The sequence below is a fragment of the Papaver somniferum genome, chromosome 3, assembly GCF_003573695.1.
Source record: "Papaver somniferum cultivar HN1 chromosome 3, ASM357369v1, whole genome shotgun sequence".
Classification (NCBI taxonomy): domain Eukaryota; kingdom Viridiplantae; phylum Streptophyta; class Magnoliopsida; order Ranunculales; family Papaveraceae; genus Papaver; species Papaver somniferum.
Window position 1 is genome coordinate 40,717,745 of NC_039360.1, and position 14,313 is coordinate 40,732,057.

The following is a 14,313-nucleotide window of genomic DNA, read 5'->3' on the forward strand; positions in this document are numbered from 1 at the left end:
GTGCACCCATAGAAGGGCTCGTGCTAAGATATGTCATTCTGGTGGGCTTGTTCGTCAGAACATGAAGGGCTCGTGCTAAGAGGACCATCCGCGCGTGGTATATATGATTCCACGCAAGATCAAGTGTGGCGTTATTGCACTTGCTCAATTTAAGCCTTATCCATCTTGTGACAAAATTGAGAAGATGGTCATCCAGATGCTCTTAAACGTTTTGAGACTTCAACCTGGACAGTGGACACAAGTACTGACTTTCATCTGAGGTTGGATGGAGTCACGCTTGACACCATCTAGGAACTTGAGGAGAAGATAAAGGCAAGATCCTCATCCTAGGTATCGTATATATGAGCTCAAACGACAGCTCGTGTAGCTAGAAATTCTTGCTTCAGTCAAGTTTCTCTTTTTAAGTAACAAATTTGAAAATTTTGGCTCCTCCCATTTACTTCATTTCCGATTTTTATGCTTGAGTTAACAGTTCAAATTTTTTTACACAAATATGCGGAAGGAAAGATACGTATCTTTGTTTGACTGGGAAATAAAATTTAAAATCCTGTACGGTTAGCCATAGTGGCGAAAAACTCGGTGTATTTTTCAGTTTCCGAAAATAAACAGTGCATTGAAAATAAATACAGTATATAGTTTCCATCGGCATTATTTTGTTTCCCACGGTTAGCCAACAGGGTCCTTTTCTTTTTAAAGCATGCATATAGGGTGATAGAGTGGATTTGCCACTTCAGCTATTTCATTCATTTCAGCTAAATGTCTAGCAAATCAATTGAATTTTTTGCCACAATTTCATTTGTTTGTTTGCTCACATGTTATCTCTTAAAATTATGTGCACGTGAACTTTTGAGTCTAGTATGGTGGTTGGCCAAACCTATCCAATGGTTCGAGCAGAGCAGATAACTATCGGGATTACAGGCCCTGGCCTCTTTCAACGAAATCGCAGAGGCCTCGCTTGCTAGAAAGTCTCTGAATTATTGTACCAACTTCATACATAGTTATGTCAAAGAATTAATTAGCTAAATGCATGCTGAGATTAACACTGACTTATTTTGAGCTTTATTAAGGCATGGCAGTACCAAACTCGCGTTACAATTTCATACAAAAGTAAGCTGACTTTTGGGCAGAAAACTCCGTTGGTCTTGTCACGTAAACTTTCGAACCGAGTATCCGAGATCAAAATAATGGGTGTAGCGGTATTTTTGTACATTCCAAATTCATGTACAACTCCGTTTTCTAATCACAAAATTGGTTAAAAAGATCAAAATCAACAATTTCTGGGTGAAAAAAATATTTAGATTTTGATACTGTTTAAATGGACAAAAATGTAAAAATAGCCAGGATGTAAACAATTTCATCCTATCCATTTCAAATACTTTTTTCATTTTTAATTTACATCAGGATGCATCCAATTCCATCCTTAATATTTTTTAAGTTTAAGTCAGGATGAATCCAGTTTCATCCTTGCTATTTTTTGGTGTCCATTTCACCCATACTAATTTTTACTCGTCCATTTGAACCATGTTTTAAAAATATTTGGACAAATGACCCATTTTCCGTTTCCTAATCTATATGAACAACACATAATTTCAACGGGGGGATTGATATTTATTTGTTTGTTTGTTATTACCTGCTCCAAAAATGAGTCAATGATCAATTTATACAGTCACTCAATATTTCCTTGAACACAAATTGTGTTGAATATTTGATCAATATTCAAATTGAGTATAGATTAAATATATGTTTTGGTTAAATGTAACCCGGAAGAGACAAGGGAAAAGAAAGACACAAGTTCGTTATGGATATTCCAGTTTGGATCTGAATAGACATGTCCAACGGGAATGGGTATAGTGGTGCCTAACTGCCTAAGAGCGTCCACAGTGGTGTGAGTATAACCAAAGATCAAAGACTAAAAAAAAAGACCAAATTTGGGTTTAGTCCGTCATGTGGCGTAGTGGGAAAAGAGTATATTTGGTGGCGCGTTGATAAACATTACGCCTGGGATCAGGCGTTGGTAAAGATAACGTCCGAGTGGGGCGTTGGTAAAGATAACGCCCGAGTGGGGCGTTGGTATAGTCTACGCTTCAGAAACAAAAAAAAAAAAAAAAAGAATTAATGGGGCGGAGGTATAAAGCCCGCCCCATGCAGAAATCAAAAATTGTGAAATAGAAATTAGAGTGGGGCGTTAAGTATATGAACGCCCCATTTCGCGCGACCACCTTTACCAACGCCCCATCGGGCGTACATTATATCAACGCCCCGTTTCAGGCGTACATTATATCAACGCCCCTTGTGTAGCGTACATTATATCAACGCCCGATGAATGGCGGAGATTATATCAACGCCCGATGTGTAGCGGAGATTATATCAACGCCCGACTATATTTGGATTTGGTCTTGATCGCAGACCAAATTTGGTCTGGATTTTACTCTTTGATCAAATTTTGATCGATGGTCCGTCCCACTACGCCAGCCCACTCGACTGAAAATTTGGGTTTACTCGTCCATTGCAGTTGCTCTAAGAGACATGTCCATACAGTAACTGGCTATATCAATTGGCGCCTTCTCGAATAGGTTTCAAAGAGACGTGTCTGTGTCTCTTTATTATCTATAGAAGGAGTTCAAGTAACACTTGAAGAGCACGGAAAATTCTCTTCTCCCTCTTTCTTAAACGAGTAGTACAATGTCAATTTAGAGTTCAAGGGTGATTCGTTGATTGTTGTTGATCGCCGATCACGCAAAGGCTTGATTATATCCTGGGAAACGGTTTGCATTGGATCCTGCAACAAACTCTTAGTGAGTGGGAGCAAATAAAGGTTTAAGGGAGCAAATAACGTTTTAAGGAAGCCATTCATGTTTCGATTCCATACCTTAAATTTTCCAACAATCTTAAAACGTTATCTGTTTTTCTAACAATGGAATCAGAAACGACTTGGCTTTGTAGTGCGCTTCTGGATATTGGGTTTTCAAGCCGCTTCTCAGAAATATTGCGATTGATTTTTTATGGATTCAGAGAAGTCAAAATATTGAAGCGAATCAAAAGTCATTGTATGAAAGGGAGATGTTTAGTCTCGAGAAACACACGACAGAATTTGGGTTTTATAAATATTTTCTCTGGTGGCGCTAAGAGGAGAAACTTACGGTTGTTTCTGGGGATCTAAAGTTTTACAAACAGACTGTTGTAGAAATCAAATCAGTTACTGGTATTTTGTTTGGTGGTGATTTAAATACATGTCTGGATGTGCACGAAACAGGAGCGAATATTGGGAGTTTTCTGAAAATTATTTTCTTCTTCTTTAAACTCTTTTATTCCCTTTTGTTGAGTATTTTTATTACTCAAGAAAGTCTTTATTGATTAATCTCTTTTGTATGTTCAGAGAAAATTAACGCCAGAGAACAAGGAGGGGAGAAATATTGAGAGTGCCCTTGTGCGACTCCTTCCTGACCGGCTCGATCGTTTTGTATGATCACTGGAATTGAAAAATCAAGTATACTCTAATTTAACTATGCTGGAGCATTGGTTAGTGCCGTTATGGTTTGAATATCTTGCTTGCTGTTGCTGATGGATGAAGTGAAAAGACGCTTCTTAGTAGTGGGTATAAAAGTGCCAAATTGCCCAGAGACTACTCAAAATGTTGAAGTTGGATAGCAAGTGAGATAAATTCCATGTGTCACTAGTAACTAGTAAGTGTATGTGAGAATATCTGTATTTCCCTTTTCTGTACAAGCGCAATTTAAATTGTGCTACATACCAGTGGTAATGGTAGTTTCATAACATAAGAGAATGTCATGAAATATGGGGGAGAAGACAAGAATTGACAGTACTTGGACTGTACAGTTTATAATATCTCTAAATGTGGGGGTTAGAGACTCCAAGAGACCTTGACCAGTTGATCAAAGGAATTGTTTGGAAATATTGGAGTGTATTATAAGAATTGACCCCTTCTAGTTAAAAAAAAGAAAAGAATTGTTTTCATTTGGAGATGTACTGTTCAGATTTGAGTATAATACGTCGGACCATGGAAGACTTACTTTACTAGATTTGTTTGCTTTCTAAGAATAGCTTTGCAAATGGTAAAGTTTGGTGTTGGTTTGTTTTATCTCCATGTCGTGATTACAATCTCCATTTGATAATTTTCATTTTCATGAAGTAATGAAACTGTGGGGGTTTTGTTTTGAGTTCTCCAGTTTCCTTTATCAAGTCTGAAGGGAGTGTGAGCTTAAAATAAATTGTGGTCGTCTTTATGAGAAGAAAAGAAATGTGAAAGTCAGTGGTACAGTGGTGCATTTTAAGCACTAAGTAGGATCTGTGCATAAGAATGTATACGGATTAAAGTGCAACCACTAGACTTTACAGGATTTTTGGAATCCAAGACTCTTGAATTGAAACTGTATAAAACTATGAAAGAGGTCATAGTATTGTGACGTGGCTACCATTAGACTTTCAATCTAATAGATGAGGCCAATCTAGTTTGGTGAAAGACCTTTTTGTAAGTACTTAAATATAGTTTGCCAAAACCTTTTCGAAGGGTTGAAGTTTAGTTTGGCAAGCCCTTTCTGTAGGATTTGCATTTGAAAGAATCCATAGTGAATTCACGGTAAATAGATTTAAACCTCCGTGATATTGAATCATCGGTAATGGTAATCCGACAAATCAAATAAGTAAAAGTTATTGATACTTAGCTCCTTTGTAATGGAAGTGATCGATTTGATGAAACGGACGAGCTCCGCAACAGCAACAAGGCAAAATTTTGGAAAAACAGAGTGAGTCACGTGTTCAACACGTTGCCCTTAAGACATTAGCTCCCGGCTACACTCAAGAGTGATGCTATAGCCCTCACAGGACGGATATCTCCAGGATAAAACACCCTACTACACCTACTACTAGCATATGTAGTAGATGCTCAACTTGAGCTTGACAACTCCGAAAAAAACCATAAAGGAAAATCTCGAACACTTGAGAAAACAATATAAAATATTTTTTTCCCTTAGGGGTCCCTCTAAATATAAAGCAACCCCTTTCCCATAGATTTTACAAAAGTAGTGGATTTGTTTATAAAATTGACAAATACAACTTAAGAAGAAAAACTCCCCGATGTGGGACTAAAAGGTTTATATAGTTTCTTAAAACTACTAAAAATTGGAAAATCCACAATGTGTGACTAATAAGTTTCATTCACAAAAGAAAACAATAAATTATAATTTTTATTAAAACTTTAAAAAATTATTTTTTATTAATCGTTTTCCAACAATCCCCCAGATGAATGAAAACTCAATAAAACATGAAAACACAGATAGATCTTGGTAAATCAACATCCCAATCTCACGATCCAAACAGATTAATCGTGCAAGTGTTGAAATCATACTAGTCATTTCTGCGTCCTCTCCCTCACACAAAAGTGTGTTGACCCCAGGGTCATACTATGGATTGCACAAATCATAATAGTATTGAGAGCTTTCATCTTTGGTTCTCACATGGTGAGACTATAGGTATCTTTCACCAAAGTGAAAAAGCATGAACTAGTGAACCCTTAGTGACCTTTAGGTCCTAAGTTCCAGTAATACCAAAACCATCAAAACGAAAATCACATAAAAAACGCAGGAAATACCATTTTAGGCAGAGGTGTCCATGAGGTCTTGAACCTTTGCTTAGTGAGATATTACCGGAATTACTTGCTAGAGACAGTGAACTATGTCTTGAACTACTAGCATTTGATGTAATTCGCGATAACAACCACAGGTGATATCTCCAAGGTTGCTGCCAAGCTCGTGCCGTTTTGTCCAATTTGACCCCGGACATATCCTGTTTCGCAGAATGCTCTAGAGAATCAAAGCTCATATTCTCATAGGAAGCGGCCCACTTCCTCATTCAGATAGGTGAGTTTCCATAAATAGTGTTACTGTTACACCGTCATCCTTCACATGCAGTCACATTATCATGTCTACACCATAGGGAAGGGACAGAGAATAAAATTCTCTGATAGTGTTTACCTTTACCCACCACAAATTAGTTGTCTCATTCGAAACCTTGATCTTGGGATCTCCAGTCAACAAGGTTGAGTATCCTTCACGGAAAGTTTAATTTATGACCTTAAGCCCCTTTCCCTCGATGCATTTCTAACTATCTCTTGGGATAAACCTTTCGTCAAAGGTTGCGCGATATTCTCCTTGGACTTTATCCAATCAATGGAAATAACACCGATTGAGATTAGTTATTTTCATCTTTAGCTATTATAGCTTGGATAACACAATGTATAGATATAGCTGGCACAGGCCTATGCCAGAGAGGAATGTCTTCTAAAAAGCATCTTAGGCACTCGGCCCCCTCTCGTGCTTTATCTAACTCAATACTCTCAGATTCCATAATGAATTGAGCAATATATGTTTGTTTGTAAATCTTCCAAAAACAAACCCTCATGCTAGAGTGAAACATATCCAGTCGTATACTTAGACTCATCTGAGTCAACTATCCAGTTTACATCACAAAGTCCCTCAAGGATAGTAAGATACCTTTCATAAATCAAATAAAACGTAATAGAGTATTTTAGGTACCATAATACTCTACTCAGTGCATCTGAATGCTATTGCTCTGGACTACAATTATATCTACTTAACTTACTCACAATATAGGCAATGTCTGGACTCTTACAGTTCATTAAATTCATCAGACATCCTATAACTCTTGAGTATCCAAGTTAAGATACTCCATTACCCCCTTTTTTTCTTGAGTCTACAAGAATAATCGTACGGAGTACAAGCAGGCTTACAATCACATTGATTGCATCTCTTAAGCACAAATTCAACATAATGAGAATTACTAAGACTACATATGTTAGATTATTTTCTAATCCTCATCCCTAAGATTACATCAACAGGGCCTAAGTATTTCAAGTCAACGTTCTCATTCAGCGCATGTTTTTAGTGGAATTAATCACATCTATGTTTGTATCAAGTATAAGCATATCATCAACATACAAGCATACAATCACACATGCATCCTTAACAAGTTACTTGTAAATATATTTACCAGATTCATTAACTTAAATCCACTACACATTATCACATGATCAAATTTTCCATGTCACTGTTTACGTGCTTATTTTATAAACCATACAAAATTTTGTTTAACTTACAAACTTTGTCATCATAACCTTTCACTACAAAGTCCTCAGGTCGGTATATGTAAATTTCTTTATCTAATTCAAAATTTTAGAAAAGTTGTCTTAACATCCATTTGATGTATCTCTAATATGTTTATGACAGCAATAACAATTAGCATCTTAACGGAAGTAAATCTCGTCACATGTGAATAAGAATCAAGGAAATATACACCTTCTTTTAGTTTATAGCATTTAGCTACCAACTTAGCCTAATATTTTTCCACAGTTCCATATACCTAATGTTTCCTCTTAAAGACTCATTTACATCTCATGGTCTTACTCTCTGGAGGTAAACTAGAAACCTCCCAAATCAGGTTCCGACGGACTGAGTCCATTTCACTAAATGAAGCTTCTTACCAGAATAGGGTTTCAGTAGATATCAAGGCTTCTTTACAAGTCCAGGGATTAGACTAAGCTAGGTATGTTATGAAGTCGGCTTCATAAGAAGTCTCAAGTCTAATTGTTTTACTTCTCTTAGGCTCAACCTTAACTTCATCTTCCTTTAAGATAAGTTCTGACTATTTGAAAATAAATCTATGGGATCAACAACACATCTCTAATGAGGTACAAGTTTAAGAATAAACATGTTCAAAGAACTCAGCATCCCTAGATTATGTAATAGTATTCACAACAAAGTCAGAAAAATCACACCAAAGTATGAAAAATCAGAACAAACAACCAAAAATCTATATGTAGAAGTATACTCAGCATACCCTATACGAAGACACAATCAATCATTTTTGGTTTATATCTAGTTCTTTTAGGAAGAGGAATGACAATCTTAGTCAAACACCCCCACACTTTGACGCATTCATAAGAAGGTCATCTTCCTTTCCATAAATCATATGGAGTTTCATATTATCCGTAAGGGTACTATATTCAGGATATACTAGTTAAGAGGACTACCTCCCCCCACAAGCCCGCAGGTAATCCTGAACTAATCAACATGACAATTATCATCTTCTTAAGGATACAGTTGTTATGTTCAAGGCTTCTAATTGGTTTTGAACTTAAAGTTTATACATCTTAAGGCTTCTAAGGCATCATCCTTATCCCTAAGAAAGTATACAAGATAGTACCTCGTACAATCATCCATGAAAGTTATAAACCATATTTTACCATAGTGGTTTTGGGTTGAACTCATGTCAACTAGGCCTAACTGAATTAATTCTAAGGGCTTAGAATTACTCTGAACATTTGTGCTAAAAGATTTTATAGCATATTCATTTCACTTTTGTGTTCAAGATCCAAACTAAATTTGGGTATGTAGCCTATGCTAGGCAGTTTATGCATTGACTTATATAATTTTACGGTTCCAAGTCTACCATGCAAAAAATTCAAAGACACACAAAAGAAAGCATAAGAATCAACTATGTTCACTTCATCAGATTTTCCTTTAAACTTATATAGACCCTAAGTCCTATAATTGTTTCCTAAAAAATCAATGCCCTTAGTTATAACAAGTTTTCCACATTTAATTAAGATCTTCAATCTTTTACCATCTTCAAGAGAACAAGATACAAAATTCTTTCATATGCTCGGAACATGAAAACTTCATTCAGTGTGAGAATATTACAGATATGAGCTTATGCTCGACCTTTCCTTTTTATGCAACCTCTGTCGCAGATGAGTTACTCATATAGAGTTTCTCGACATCCCTTATCCTCTGATAAGAGGTGAACAGGTCTCTGTTTCAACAAACATACTTAGTGGCTCCAGAGTCCACCCACCAGTCTCTCACATTGGTTATTATTATTAAAATAACTTCCGAAATCATGTCAATGAACTCGTTCTAATTTGTTTCAACTTAATTAGCATTAACTTTCTACTTATTAAGGTTTTATGTTGTCTACACTTTACTTCTGTATGGCCAGGAATTTTACAAACATAGCAATCACCCTTAATTAAAGTAATGCCAGATTCAGTTTTACGAAACATACCTTTCTTATGAAGACTACGCTTAGAGTTGTGTTTGATGTTCTCGCATTTGTCAGCTTTGGAAGACTTGTGTTCAGCCACATGCGCCTGGTAGCCATGTTCCTTTTCAATTTCATGTCACAAACTTCGTTTATACTCTGACCACGGACACGGTAATTTCCCAATCACCTAATACACCACATCTCACAAACCTTAGTTCAGATAAAATATGAGTTTTGAAGATAATATCTATATTTATAAACTTCGTTTGAACCACCATATCAAAAAACTCATGGTTACTCCATAAAAACTACTTTAGTTAACAACAAAATTCTGCCCGTCAGAATTTTTCAGAAACGTTTCTCTGTTTTGTAAAATATCAAAAACAAATACTTTTACGACTTCAAAAATTCTGAAATTTTACGTGGGTAACTATCATGATGTCTACTACGTTGTGTCAAAAGGGTTCATCTAAATTCCTTCTAGGTTAAGAGATAAACTCGAAACTCTACAGCTGACCAAAAATTCGTTTTTGTTTTTCACTCCAAAATTAACATCCATGATTCACCAACCAACCATTTTCGATTATTACAAATTTCTAATGTCTTAAGATTGTTGGGTGCAATAATGAAAAACAAGGAAAAATCAAATAAGCAAAAGTTATTGATACTTAGCTCCTTTATAATGGAAGTGATCGATTTGATGAAACGGACGAGCTCTCCATATCTCCGCAACAGCAACAAGGCAAAATTTTGGAAAAACAGAGCGAGTCACGTGTTCAACACGTTTCCCTTAAGACATTAGCACCCGGCTACACTCAAGAGTGATGCTATAGCCCTCACAGGACGGATATCTCCAGGATAAAACACCTTACTACACCTACTACTAGCATATGTAGTAGATGCTTAACTTGAGCTTGGCAACTTCGAAAAAAACCATAAAGGAAAATCTCGAACACTTGAGAAACAATATAAAATATTTTTTCCCTTAGGGGTCCCTCTAAATATAGAGCAACCCCTTTCCCATAAATTTTACAAAAGTAGTGAATTTGTTTATATAATTGACAAATACAATTTAAGAAGAATAACTCCCCGATGTGGGACTAAAAGGTTTATATAGTTTCTTAAAACTACTAAAAATTGGAAAATCCACAATGTGGGACTAATAAGTTTCATTCACAAAAGAAAACAATAAATTATAATTTTTATTAAAACTTTAAAAAATTATTTTTTATTATTCGTTTTCTAACACCAACCACTAGGAAATGACTAGTTCGTTGGTTTAATGGGTAAAAACAAGTTTCCGATAAGTGATTAGTTTCAACACTTAAATTTTGAATCCCAATTGTGAAAATGGGTGTTAATATGTTCCGTTATGAATAGAGGTTAATATAGTAGTCTTAATGAAGTCCAGTTCTTTGTGAACAAGTTTTCAAAATAACGAGAAAACTGGAAGAATTTCACATATGTGAGCATAAAAATGGTGTTGCTTCTCATAAAAGTGAGGTTCTCTTGGGATTGCTCATGAAACCAGGCAAGCGCAAGGCCATAATAGTGCTAAGCAAAAATCGAACTCATTAAAGGTATCAATGATTTTATGTGTGTGGTGTTTCCGCTTGCATCACATAGGAGTAGAGGTTTAAATCCAAGGCCACCATCAACTTCGACATAACTTTGAAACGTTTACACTAAGCAAAAGTTTAATCTTCGTGACACCTTTGTGTATGCATGGAATCATCACATTACTCGTTTGACTTGTATATTTAATCTAGTGTCGGATTGTTGAATATTTGATCAATATTCAAATTGAGTATAGATTAAATATATGTTTTGGTTAAATGTAACCCGGAAGAGACAAGGGAAAAGAAAGACACAAGTTCGTTATGGATATTCCAGTTTGGATCTGAATAGACATGTCCAACGGGAATGGGTATAGTGGTGCCTAACTGCCTAAGAGACATGTCCATACAGTAACTGGCTATATCAATTGGCGCCTTCTCGAATAGGTTTCAAAGAGACGTGTCTGTGTCTCTTTATTATCTATAAAAGGAGTTCAAGTAACACTTGAAGAGCACGGAAAATTCTCTTCTCCCTCTTTCTTAAACGAGTAGTACAATGTCAATTTAGAGTTCAAGGGTGATTCGTTGATTGTTGTTGATCGCCGATCACACAAAGGCTTGATTATATCCTGGGAAACGGTTTGCATTGGATCCTGCAACAAATTCTTAGTGTGTGGGAGCAAATAACGTTTTAAGGAAAGCGATTACGCGACTTCAAGCCATTGATGTTTCGATTCCATACCCTAAATTTTCCAACAAACGACTTGGCTTTGTAGTGCGCTTCTGGATATTGGGTTTTCAAGTCGCTTCTCAAAAATATTGCGATTGATTTTTTATGACAGGATTGTCATCCTGATGCTGGGTTTGAGACTTTAACTTGGACACAAGTACTGCCTTTCCGGAAGACTTTCGGGCTGACACCAACTAGGAACTTGAGGAGAAGATACACTCAAGTATATGAACCTAAAAAGCAATTGAGCAAGTTGAGGCTCAAGGCTGAGAAGACTGCGGAAAGGACAGCTTGGCGCACAACTCGCTAGAATCGAACACATGGCATCTATTTGTTGGCAGGCACAGAGGTGTAGAGGATTTTTGGGATAGAACATCCGGAGCCACAAATTTGTAGATTTTGGCTCCTGCCATTTACTTTGTTTCCGGTTCTGAGACTTAGCTAGCTTGGTTATAGAAAGAGTAACGAACCCTAACCGAGTAACGAACCCTAAATGACCACGAGGTTAATAATTCAAAATTTTCAAAGTATCCGCGGAAAGATATCCTTATTAATAGAAACGGGGAAAAAATATCCTGTACGGTTAGCCATAGTGGCAAGAATTTCGGTGTACTTCAGTTGCCAAAAATAAGTACTGCGTTCAAAATATATACTGTATATAGTTTCCATCGGCATTATTTTCTTTTCCACTATCTCCCGCGAATCCAGTTTTTGTTTATCATCAAAAGAAAAAAAAAATCGCTCCATTGAAATAACAGAGAAAAAAAAGATGATGAATCAAGCTCACAAATATTTTTTGAGAAAGAGGTTTAAAATTAATTACAAGATAACGAGGAGTTATAAAAGAACAAAGAGAATCGATGCTGATTCGATTGAAGATATATTAAGGAGACTTCCCGTGAAATCCATTCTTCGATTCAAAAGCGTTTCTAAAGATTGGCTCTCAAAGATTGAAGACGAACTTCGTTGCTTTTCACGGCTCAAACTCCAAACCAAGGCCATGCATTTGCATCACCATTCAAGGTGAGAAAAAGGTACGTTTTTTCACGGCAAGTTTGTCTGGAGATAGTGAAACAGTCTCATTTGTTGAAAATATAGAGTTCAAGTTCCATGAATGGTTTAACATGTTTATATTAATGGCAACTGCAAGATGAAATTTAGCTTATATAAAGACAACTCTCTTTATTGATGTTTAGAAAATCTCTCAAAATTAAACACAAGCTCTAATCTTGCTCATATGATCAACTACAATTTTGGTGATCATATATATATAGAAATATGAATTCCTTTTCCTAGTCATATTAACTTATTACATGTTTTTCCTTTTCTTAGAATTGGATGACTTTTAATTCCCTTAGGATTACATCAATTTCCTAATCTTGTCCTAACCAACTTATTAGTGATGTTGAAGTTAATCCAACATATATGATTATCAAGGAAAAATCTGCATATACAATCTCAGTACTAGAGAGATGACACCATGGATCGTACCCCCATTCAAAAAATCTGGATATTTCTACGGTAAAGGAGACGAGAAAGAGACCATGGTTAATGTACGGCCCCATTATAGGTTTGGTTTTGATGAAATTAATAAAGAATATAAAGTGATATGTATAGGAGATGTAACCGAAGTTGAAATGGATGATGAAGATGGTGATGATCATTACGTGGCAGAATATACAGTATGCCATGTCTTGACAATAGCCAGTGTAGGTGGACAGTTTTCATAGAAAGAAAAAGATTTGAGGGACATGCGAACATGTATGGTAGAAAAAGACGGCGTATATCACAATGGTTCTATATATTGGATGAATGCAGCAAAATCTATAGTGGCATTTAATGTCGGAAGTGAGGAGGTTGTTGAACTTCCTATTCCGCAGGATTTCTTCGTTAAAGATGAAATGAACGATTATGATCTGATTGAAGTGAATGGATGCATCACTGATGAAATGAACGATTATGATCTGATTGAAGTGAATGGATGCATCACTGTCATAAAGAGGATAAGAACGGACGCAATTAGCTTTGGCAGTTGGTTGCTGATGAGGGGAACTTGGATAGTACTAGTGGTCATTGGATCGAAGAGACTATACTGTTGACTTCTAGTCCTTTCTCGGAATGAGAGGTATGATTTTTTATCAATTACCGGGAGTAACTTGATAATCCTCGTGCCGAAGGATATAGAACCAGAAAGAGATGAAGTCTTCCTCTATTGTTACCATTGGCATATGAAGACTTTTCAGGAGTTTGACATCACTGGAATCTTGCCAATGTTAACGCCCGACTCTACTTACCGTATTTCTGGTTACACGGAGAGCCTTTCTGCACATGTTTAGAAGGAACCAAAAATGGCAACATGAAGAGTATTTGATATTCTGATCACATTGCTTTTGAATTTACATGATTTTCATTTTATTATTGTTTTTATTCTGGCAGCTATCCCAATGTCAGTACTGATTGTTTATTTAATTTATGCAGCAATAAATTTGATATTCCTTAAATATAATGTTTGAATATGGCTCAGGCAATATGTGTATATTCTAATTGTCTCATATTGTTTCAGTGCTAACGAGCATTCTAGTTGAATACCCCAACATAATCAGCATTCTATTGGTAGATTTAAATGGCTCTAGTGCTTAGCCATATCTAATAATACTCTGATCATTCCGATGTACAACTGCATTTCTTAAGTGTTTTCTGCTACTTGTGCACTTTTTAAAGTGACTAAATATTAGATGATCCTTTTGTTCTGCTAAAAAAGATGTTGAAGTCCGATTCCGAACTATCATGTCTAATTGTGCAACTTGAAGCTCAATTGTACTTTTTCTTTTGTGTTGTAAGGCAGGAAATTCGTACCACGACTAGTTCAATGACTTCGGTTCCGAAACCACTTAAGTTTCTCCACTCACACTATGGAACTTTAAAGGCTCTGTACCATTGGAAGATTCA